The sequence below is a fragment of the Nilaparvata lugens genome, unplaced genomic scaffold (assembly GCF_014356525.2).
Source record: "Nilaparvata lugens isolate BPH unplaced genomic scaffold, ASM1435652v1 scaffold8767, whole genome shotgun sequence".
NCBI lineage: Eukaryota > Metazoa > Arthropoda > Insecta > Hemiptera > Delphacidae > Nilaparvata > Nilaparvata lugens.
This window is the reverse complement of record NW_024094511.1, coordinates 1-10,085: the sequence shown is the minus strand read 5'-3', so window position 1 is coordinate 10,085 and position 10,085 is coordinate 1. Positions and strand designations below refer to the sequence as shown.

Sequence of the window (10,085 nt, the reverse complement as noted above, 5' to 3'; positions counted from 1 at the left end):
AATAAATTTGCGTGAGATATTTGTCAAAATCACAAGCATAATAAACCTCCCTATACAATCATTCTGAGTGAGGTGTGATATCATAGTATTATCATCCTTACAAATAATCTCATACAAATTTCTCAACAATTGTATACACGTCCAAACATACTTCAAGCTCTGCATAACTCCACCAACTTTTTCTAAATTTCTATGTTTGAATAATGTATCTTCAGTTAGAGAAAAAATTCTTGCCCTGAATCCTCCAAATTTTTGAATGAGAAAAAAATTGAATGAGAAAAAAATTGAATGAGAAAAAAATTCTTGCCCTGAATCCTCCAAATTTTTGAATGTCATTCAAAAGATTTCAAAAATTATAATAGTCTACTAAATGTAACTAGTGTTGGCAATATCACTGCACTGCAATAAACAATCACCCTATATCAATACAAAATACTAGATTTGTTAGTAAGGAGAAGAAGTAGAAGAAGTAGTAGTAGTAGAAAAAGAAGAGGAAGAAAGAGGAGAGAAAGATATCTTAATCTAGTAAGTCAACCACAGATGACACCTTATTACTGCAATGGTCAGCGATCAGCTGCGGACGTCCAAAAGTGTTGATTTCTCAGCAAAGAAGAAGCAGCTGTATCAGTAGCAGCAGCAGTAACAGTAGTAGCAGTATCAGTAGCAGTAACAGTAGTAGCAGCAGTAGAAGATGACGTAGTAGCAGAAGCAGAAGAGAAGTGACTCATGTTGTTCTATGGCTGCGAAGTCCGTTATGTCCACTGCAAAACAACAAACAATGAATCATTTTGATGCGATTTACAATAAAATCATTCAAAGTGCATTCCAATAGCTATTTCTATAGTGAGGGTCACGCTATAATGGCAGTGGAGAAAGATAGGAGAACAACGTTGCCGATCCTCTATCTTGTCCAATGCCTTCTATAGACGGTAGCTGATACTAGTTTATTAACTGTTCATTATCGTTTATATCAATTAATCTAATAATAATAAAAACCTTTATTTCATAAAAAATACAGTAATATACAAAGCAAAACAATGTAGGCATTTTTACCCCATCGCAAAGTGCCGTCTGGGGGAAAATAATCAATTATATTGATTAAGGAAGAAATTGTATTTTTCAATAATTTTATAATAAAATTTCATTATTATTGATTCTACATTGTTAAAAGACGATCTGGCAACAGAACAAAGCGAGAAAGAGATAGCGCTATCCGCTTTGTTGAATGATAGACAAGGATAGCCGTACCATTGCTAATCAAACACTTCCATTATAGCGTGGACCTCACTGTAGGGTGTTCCAATTATGTTCTTTATTTAATTTAATGTTTATGTTCCAATTTTCAATGTCAACTCAAGCCGATAGTTCTAGTAGTTATTTTTCGTGAAGCTATGTGGCGCTGGTAGTCTCCTATAATACTGTGCCGAACTTCTACTCTCACCCGGTCAGAACAGTAATCGGCTCGAGTTAACAAAGAATCTGCATGAAATTTGGAACATGAACAACCTATACCATAGGATATTTTCTATACTGTCTTTTCACTGTCGTTACAGTTTTACAGCTTCAATACAATATAAACTAATAATAAAATACATATTATAAAAACATTATTTAAATGAGTATTTAATAACAGAGACATCTTCTGTGTGAGATGATAAACCAGCTGTTTATATGCGTTGCTATGATGTATTATTAATTAAATAGTTATCTCAGTTTTAGTTGAATAAAACCAAAGTTCACACTTATACCAGATATATATATATATATATATATATATATATTATATATATATTATAATAATATATATATATATATATCTGTGCTAAGAGTCCATATCAGAATTGGGCACTCCTTTATTACAATTTATTCAACTGAGTTAAATAAATAAAATCAAAGTTTATTGTCATAAAACATACAATATGTTGAGACAATCGTCATTATTCATTAACTATGTAACTAATGATAACTTTAATTAATAATAAATCATAGCAACGCATATAAACAGCTGGTTTACATCTCACTGTGTCAACGATCAAACATTTTATTTCAATTTACAATAGAAAGAAATACTTATTCGACGCATGCTAAATTTGAGTTTTTTATCATAATTCCTGGAGCCTCTCATCTGAGAAGGTTATTTGTCCAAGAAACCAAATCATCTACAAATTAATGTGAAATTCAATTATTTGGATTCATCGTGTCTTACTCAATTGAGAATGCAGTAAGATTCAAGTAGGGTTGATGAATACTTTCTGACAGTGAATACCAAAACATAATGGTACAGAGCTTGAATCGAAAAATAATGAAATAGATGAAAAATTACAACACTAACCTGTCCAAAACTCTGCCTATATAGTCCACTCAAGGTGGAGTCATCTCGATCACCAGCTGAAAACCAAAAATACTCTATTTAAATCACCAAATTATCTCCAATTAAATGGTTTCACAATTAACAATCCAGATTGTTCATCCTATGTTACAACTTATGGATATTATTACACATGCAATCATATTGGGCCATATGAATAAAGTTGAGCATTTGCTTATACTTCTAAAATATGGAGCAATTGCTTCATTTTCTATGAATAAACGTGAGCAAAACCTTTTGCTCATGCTCATCAAAAAATAGTTTGAGCATTTGCTCAAGAGTAAAAGCTTATACTCAAAACTGTATGAATAAACTAGAGCATTTGCTCAACTTTTGAAGCAAATGCTTCAAAAAGGTGAGTCTAGTCTAGAGCAGCTTATCACCTTTTGCTCATAGTAAAATGGCTCAACTAATTCGTATGAGGAAGAGGAAACTATACCATATACGATCACAACCAATAGTTGAGAACTATAAAACTCTTTCTAGATTCAACCATGATATATATCACCATTATCCCTACAAAAGAATAAATACAAAAGATAGCTACCTGATATCAAGATAGCCATTACAAAATAGGCCTTTAAGAAGATGAGAGTGTAGACGATTATAAGAAGGCTGGCTATTGATATTATAAGAATATGCTGAAGATTATTATAGAGATGACATTTTTTCACGCTATTATTTCAAAATTCTAAACTCAACTAACCTAAAACTCTATTCATAAATAATAGAAAACAGAGCAGACGACGCAAACACAAGCGGTGCCCCCTACTTGCATATTTAGCGCTTCCGTGAGCTATAAAAACAAAGTGAGGCTACAAAAGCGAATCAGCTGATGAAAAATCTTTAAAATACGTTAGCATTTGCTCCAGAGTTCAGGAGCATAAGGTAAGAGTATAAGGTAAAGCTTATTCATATAAAAATGAGCAAATACTTTTGCTTCTACCTTTTGCTCATGAGCAAAACCGTATGCTCCATGCTCTTGCTCATGAGCATTTGCTCTGGTTTTATTCATATGGGCCACTAAGCAGTATTATAGCCGAGCCACTACCTCCGTAAACAAAGCCGTAGTGCATTCGTGTGACGTCAGCACAGGTAGGGCTCCAACACCAATAGAAACACTAGCTGATATAGATCAGCTGAAATCAACGAATATTTATTGGTGTAGGAATAGCACAACCTGTGCTGACGTCACACGAATGCACTATGGTTTTGTTTAGGGAGGTAGTGACCGAGCCCGCACCGACATACGACCGAGTGTCGGACGTACTACGGCGAGAGAGAAAGCACAGGCTTTCAAACGTGTAGGAGCACATACTACCGCATCGCGCCAGCACCGTCGGCGTGTTTGTTGCCCGCGCCGTCACCGACTAGTTCAGTTTGCATTTTGACGGTGACGGTGCGGCCTTGTTCAACATGGAGAGTGAAAAACTTATTGAAGAGATACGGAATTTTCCAGTTTTGTACGATCAAAGTGATGAGAAACATCGAAATTTTGAAAACACAATTGAGATCACACTCAGAAATTAGAACACAGTAGCACAATGTGGAAATCAATGTCAAAATCTCATAAAATTTAAGAATTTAACATAATTTGAATAGTTTTATGATCACATTCAGAAATCACTACAGAACTGAGACACTGCTGCCGCTCGGCTGTCGCACTGAGTACGTGTGTTCTCCTTCCACCATCACCGTGTCGGGGGCTTAGCTCGGCCGTACGTCGGCGCGGGCTCGGTACAGTGATGTGTGTTCCGACTTTTAACCTTCCGGTAGACGCGCCCTACTCAATCACACGAGCAGTCGCGTGTTGTAATTTTTACAACGTCCAATTTTCCAAGTGTTATGTACTCTGTTTGCTATCAAAACATGTTAATTAATATTATAATTACTTTTTCCATCTTCTTGGATTATTTTACGCCTATGAGCATTTGGATGATTAGCATTTTATAGCCCAATAAGGTACACCAAGCAAAGCCATCAATTCTGTGTTATTGGTTCGTTTACAGTCTCCGTATACAGTTTTTCCCTATCTTATGCACTGTCGCGACTAAATGGCACCTAAAGATTGAACCATTGCTCGGTTGATACTGCAACTCAGTGGAGTGATGGGGAGAAAGTTTTGGAATGCATAGGCGACTCATTCACTGACACCACCCTATCCAATAGTTTTGTGAAGCAAAAAAAACTAACACTGTTGTACTTTTTACAACAGCGCGACTGCCGGATGGTTAAGCTGTGTTTACACCAAAGTTGTCAAGAAAATTTCTACAGATAGTTTTCTAAAAAAAAAATGTTGTGGAACGACAAAATTTGTCAATTTTTTCGCCCAAATAGCTTAGTCGGCGTGGACTTGTAGAGGGGGAAAATTTTGTTGGCAACTTTCTCAATGTTTCCCACATTGAGTGGAAACAGAAATTTTGTTTGGAACAAGTATTTCCACAAGTTGACGACAAAATGTTGCTGTGCTTTTCAAGAAATTGGCAACAAATTGCCGCAATACGTTGATAACTCTGGTTTAAACAGCTCTATGATTGAGACCTCATACTGGATAGTGACTATAATGAGATCCACGTTATAATGACAGTGGACAACATTGTCGATCCTCTGTCTTGTCAATGCCTTCTATTAAGGGTAACTGATACCGGTTTATTGAGGCTAGGCGCACACCAGTTAGTCAAGACAAGACAAGACATGATCAGACACGTTCAGTCACAATACTTTACATAGTTGCTTATGACGCAACTCACACTGATTAGTCATTGCAATTAGACATGTTGTAACCAACCTTATGTGATTACTCAAATAAAGCTGCTTAGCACAATAGGAAGCTATGCTGGTCAGAGGGCCAGTGAATTTTGGCAATCTTGGTTCAAAGAAAAGAATATAACCAAAGTCCAATAGAATCTTATATATATTTTTTACAATAAGAAATCAAAACATACTTAAATATTAATAACAGCTTTTAAAAGAATTGAGTTACATAATTTTGCTAAAGAGATAGCGCTATTAGCTTTGTTGAATGATAGACAAGGATAGCAATACAATTGCTAATCAAAGACTGCCATTATAACGTGGACCTCAATATAGATAGTGAAACTAAATATTTGCACCCAGGGAGTATTAAAATGAGTGGATTTTCTTCAATTTGCTACAACAAAAAAAGATGACAAGTACAACATGAAATCAAATAAGTTGGAATATTGACTTGTGCATTTCTTTCACACGCAGATTAAACAGTATTTTAGCATTAATTGCATAATCAGAATTTTGCAGAGTTTTTATTTGATCACTTTTTCAATACACCTACAATATAGGAGTGCTACATTTTTATTACTAGCAGGTAACCCGTGCTTCGCAAGGGTCTATTTTAAAACTTGAAAAACTGATAACTTGACGTAATGAAATCTGGAAGAATTTAAAATAGGCCTATAAGAATCCTCGGTTATATGCAACATTTCAAGTAAATCAGTCCAGTAGTTCAGATGTGATGATGCGTCAAACATAATTTTCCTATCCTTTACACTTGTATACGTGTTTAAGCCAGTTCTATTTCGATCATATGATTTGGTTATTTTTTTTATGAAATCGTATGTACCTTCAATGAAATTTAAACATTTATTCTGAAAAATCTAGAAGGAAAGTTGAAATTTGGGCTTCGAGGTGCAAGAGATTGATATTTTCAGAATCTATGTGCAAAATTTGGAGATCTAAATAATTCCCGTTTTTCCGGTATGCAATCCACAAGTTGACATGTTTTGATACGAACACACGAACAAACACAACCCTACTCTCTCTTATTATATAGATATTAGTAATAAATTGGACTTTATTTTCTGCGTAAAAATGTTCAAAACAAGTAAAAAATATTAGAGTCGAATATGTTAATAAGCTGGAAGACCTTAGCTCTAGAGAAATTCCAAACTCGATAGAACTGAGTTTCATTTCAAGTTCTAGAATGTTCAATTATTATTACAGTATTTTCCAGTTATCAGTGATGATTTAGTGAAATATTTTTATTTAATTTGGTTTTCAACCAATCTAAATTCTAATTGCTAGTTATTTATATTTTGAACTCAAAATGGACAAAACTTATAAAGTGTAAACATAACCTATTTTTGGACAATTTCTATTTAAATTTGGGGGAAGGAACAGTTTTGGGCTTTAAGCCTGTTGTTCCTTTCCCAATCATTCATAGTTGAGAATTATATTGTATCTATCAATGTATAAAATAAATATAAACTGGATAAAATTTCAAGATGAGAATAGAGAATAAGTTTTGTTTTTTGGTCCAACAAAATTATTTTATTAATATGTGAATATTTCCTATTTTAATGATAGGTGATAATGTGAAATATTTCTTCTATGTTTGGTTTTAAAACATCTAAATTTAAAAATCTACTTTGTGAAAATAATTAAGGACTAATTAAAGACTTGACCTATTTCGGACTATGTGTAACCTTATCTAAATTTGGGAGAGGAATAGCACAAGGTTACCTTATTTTGTCTCTCCCTATAATTTTGATGATGTACTAATTGTATGAGTCAATAGAGGATATTGAGGATTGTGTCATAAAGAAGTACTACTAGTCCAGTCACTATATACATTGGTACAAACATGCAATTTACATTGTAGTTCTGATTTTATAATATATTATTTGGGTACATAAGAGAAGTCCAGAACCAATTTCTTCATGGAAAATTTCTTTGTGCTAGATACAGGGTGGCCCAAAAACCTCTATTTTCGGCTCATTTTCCAGTTTTCAGCAATTTCTGCCAAATCTCGTAATCGGACAGAAAAATTTGCTCTCGCCTTTTTTCTAGAATATGAATTTCTGAATAAAATGAGATCATTCGGAACTCTCTATCTCCAATGAGTACTGAGTTATGATTTTTCAAAAATGAGTGAAATTTGAAGAAAAAATCAATTTTGATGAAATTTAGTTTTTGATCAACAATATCTTCGAAATATTACTGAAATGAAGTGCATCTAACGGGTGATTCTCATAGAACATAATCTTATGAACTTATGTCATTGTGTGAAATATCAATGTGAAGACTATGTAGTTGGTGATGATGGTTGAAGCTGAAAATTAGATGTTTTTCACAATACAGGAGCATTATTGTCAGGTGTACCTGGGAATCTATATGAGATAGAGCGCTCTACCTGATCTCAGATTGTAGAGCACAAAAATACGCCCAGAGGGATTTTGAATTATACATCTAAATGGTAACAATCGGAAGATATTGTTGATCAAAATCTAAATTCATCAAAAATTTATTTTCTTTCAATTCCACTCACTTTTGAAAAATCATAACTCAGTACTCTTCAGAGATAGAGAGTTCCGAATGATAACATTTGATTCAGAATTTTATGATCTAAAAAAAAGGCGAGAGCAAATTTTTCTGTCCGATTACGAGATTTGTAGAAATAGCTGAAAACTGGAAAATGAGTCGAAAATACGTGGTTTTTGGGCCACCCTGTACCTAGCACAAGGAAATTTTGCATGAAGAAATTGGTTCTGGACTTCTCTTATGTACCCAAATAATATATTAAAAAATCTGGTGTGGTACACTCACACAACTTTCCTTGCTCATTGATCTATAAGCCTCATTCTTAAACGATAATAATTTTGGGGAATAACAAAATGCCTATTGGCGGTTAAATATTTAAAACTACGATTATACTATTGTTATTGTTATCAGAGTGCATTTTCCTTTGTTTGAATTGTGGAATTTGATGATTTTTTGAAAGTTGTAAAAACACCTGTTCTACAAAAATAAAATATCGACTATGTGTTCTTTTGAATAAACTGCTCTACCTACTTACCTCACGCACGAGAAGGAGGTTACAAAGTCAATTTTTTCAAGGATGGGGTGGACCCCCTGTTAGTTTCCCAGGGAGGAGACTCATGCCAGTTAATAGAGCTGATAAAACTAACTATACAGGGTATGAATTTGAAAAAAATCGGTCAAGTAATTTTTGAGAAAATCGTGATAGAAATTTAACAAAATTCATTCTTCTCAAGAATATTACGGAGCTCCAGCAATTTTCCCAGAAATGAGACCCATGTGAGTTGATAGGGCTTATAAATAGCTACCTAGGGTATAAATTTGAAGAAAATCGTTAGAGCGGTTTTTGAGAAAAACATGGTTTTTTAGCCATTATCCGCCATTTTGAATTGAATTTTATTGAATTTCTTATTGTCGGATCCTCATGGTATAAGGACCTTAAGTTTAAAATTTCAAGTTAATCGGTTAATTAGGAATGGAGTTATCGTGTTCACAGACACACACAGACCAACACCCAAAAATCATGTTTTTGGACTCAGGGGACCTTGAAACGTATAGAAAACATGAAATTAGGGTACCTTAAATTTTTTTGGAAAGCAATACTTCCCTTACCAATGGTAATAGGGCAAGGAAAGTAAAAATCAGAACTACAATATAAATAAATTGCAAGCACACCCCCTTTTTTATGTCTATATTGACTGGACTATAATTGTATGAATCAATAGAGAATATTGAGGTTTATGTCATAAAGAAGTACTACTTCTATATAATAAGAGAGAGTAGGTTGTGTCACTTATTGACATGTTAAAAGACTGACCTGTCAAATCCTACTAGAAGTCTTCGTGATATGACATGAGGATGACCGACCGCCCGCCCGCCCAGCACACATCGGCGGCATCCATGCATTGCAGTCATGTTGTATCTCCCCCCACCTCCACCAATCTGCTGCATGCCTGATAAAGCAAATAATAACAGCTATTGAAATTTCTGAAACGCTACAATCACATTTGAAATAGAGCTAGCAACGCATCAGCAGTATAGTGAGGTGGTCCACGTTATAATGGCAGTGGAGAAAGATACGAGAACAAAGTTGCCGATCCTTAGTCTTGTCAATGCCTTCTATAGACGGTAGCTGATACAGGTTTCATGATGTAATACTAACTGTTCATCCTCCTTTAAAACAATCAACTAATTTTATAAAGCAATAAATAATATTTTTCAATAAATACATAATGAATTTTCATAATTAAGATGAAATATTTTGTTAATTATTAATTCTACATTGTTAAAAACCGATCTGGCAACAGAGCAAAGCGAGAAAGAGATAGCGCTGTTCGCTTTGTTGAATGATAGACAAGGATAGCAATACCATTGCTAATCAAATACTGCCATTATAACATGGACCTCACTATAGGAGCTTGAACACAAATATTATCAAGTAGTGATAGTTATTTATTAGATAGATTGAAATCTGTTGCTGAAATCTGAAATAGATTGATTTGTGTTGCTGCTAATAATGAAGGATGATTATGATCACAGATCCCAAATAGCAAGTCACCCATAGGTCACCCATCCAACAGCAGTTGTTGTTTAGCACTAGCCAATGCATTACAGTTCCTTAGGGAGTGCCTCACATCTGAGAGATTTCATTCAGATCTGCGAGTGTCTATTCCAGACAATCATTCTCACAGTATCGCTGTTGGAAGGGTTGAGTGGCAGAGAGGACCTATAGTCCTAACTTCGCCCTTAATAAAGACAATTATTCAATTAAATTCATCTCCACCTCCTCACTATGCGATTACCCTAACCAACCTAGCATGCTTGTCAGTTGTAAAAATAAATAAGACTAAGCAATAGCATACGAAATAGCCCTAGGTTTGTAGAATTCATTCAAAGTTTGGAAGTTTTGTATCGAATTTGGAGT

The 10,085-nt window shown here is 34.3% G+C and overlaps 1 long non-coding RNA gene across 1 annotated transcript; it reads right to left on the bottom strand.

Annotated features, from left to right (window-relative positions):
- Window positions 1-562: 562 nt before the first annotated feature.
- LOC120349215 lies at window positions 563-9,110 on the bottom strand. The gene is made up of 3 exons (XR_005570308.1): window positions 8,979-9,110; window positions 2,333-2,388; window positions 563-761 (listed from the first exon to the last, which is right to left on the bottom strand). It is a non-coding gene; the product is annotated as an uncharacterized LOC120349215 (long non-coding RNA).
- Window positions 9,111-10,085: the final 975 nt, after the last annotated feature.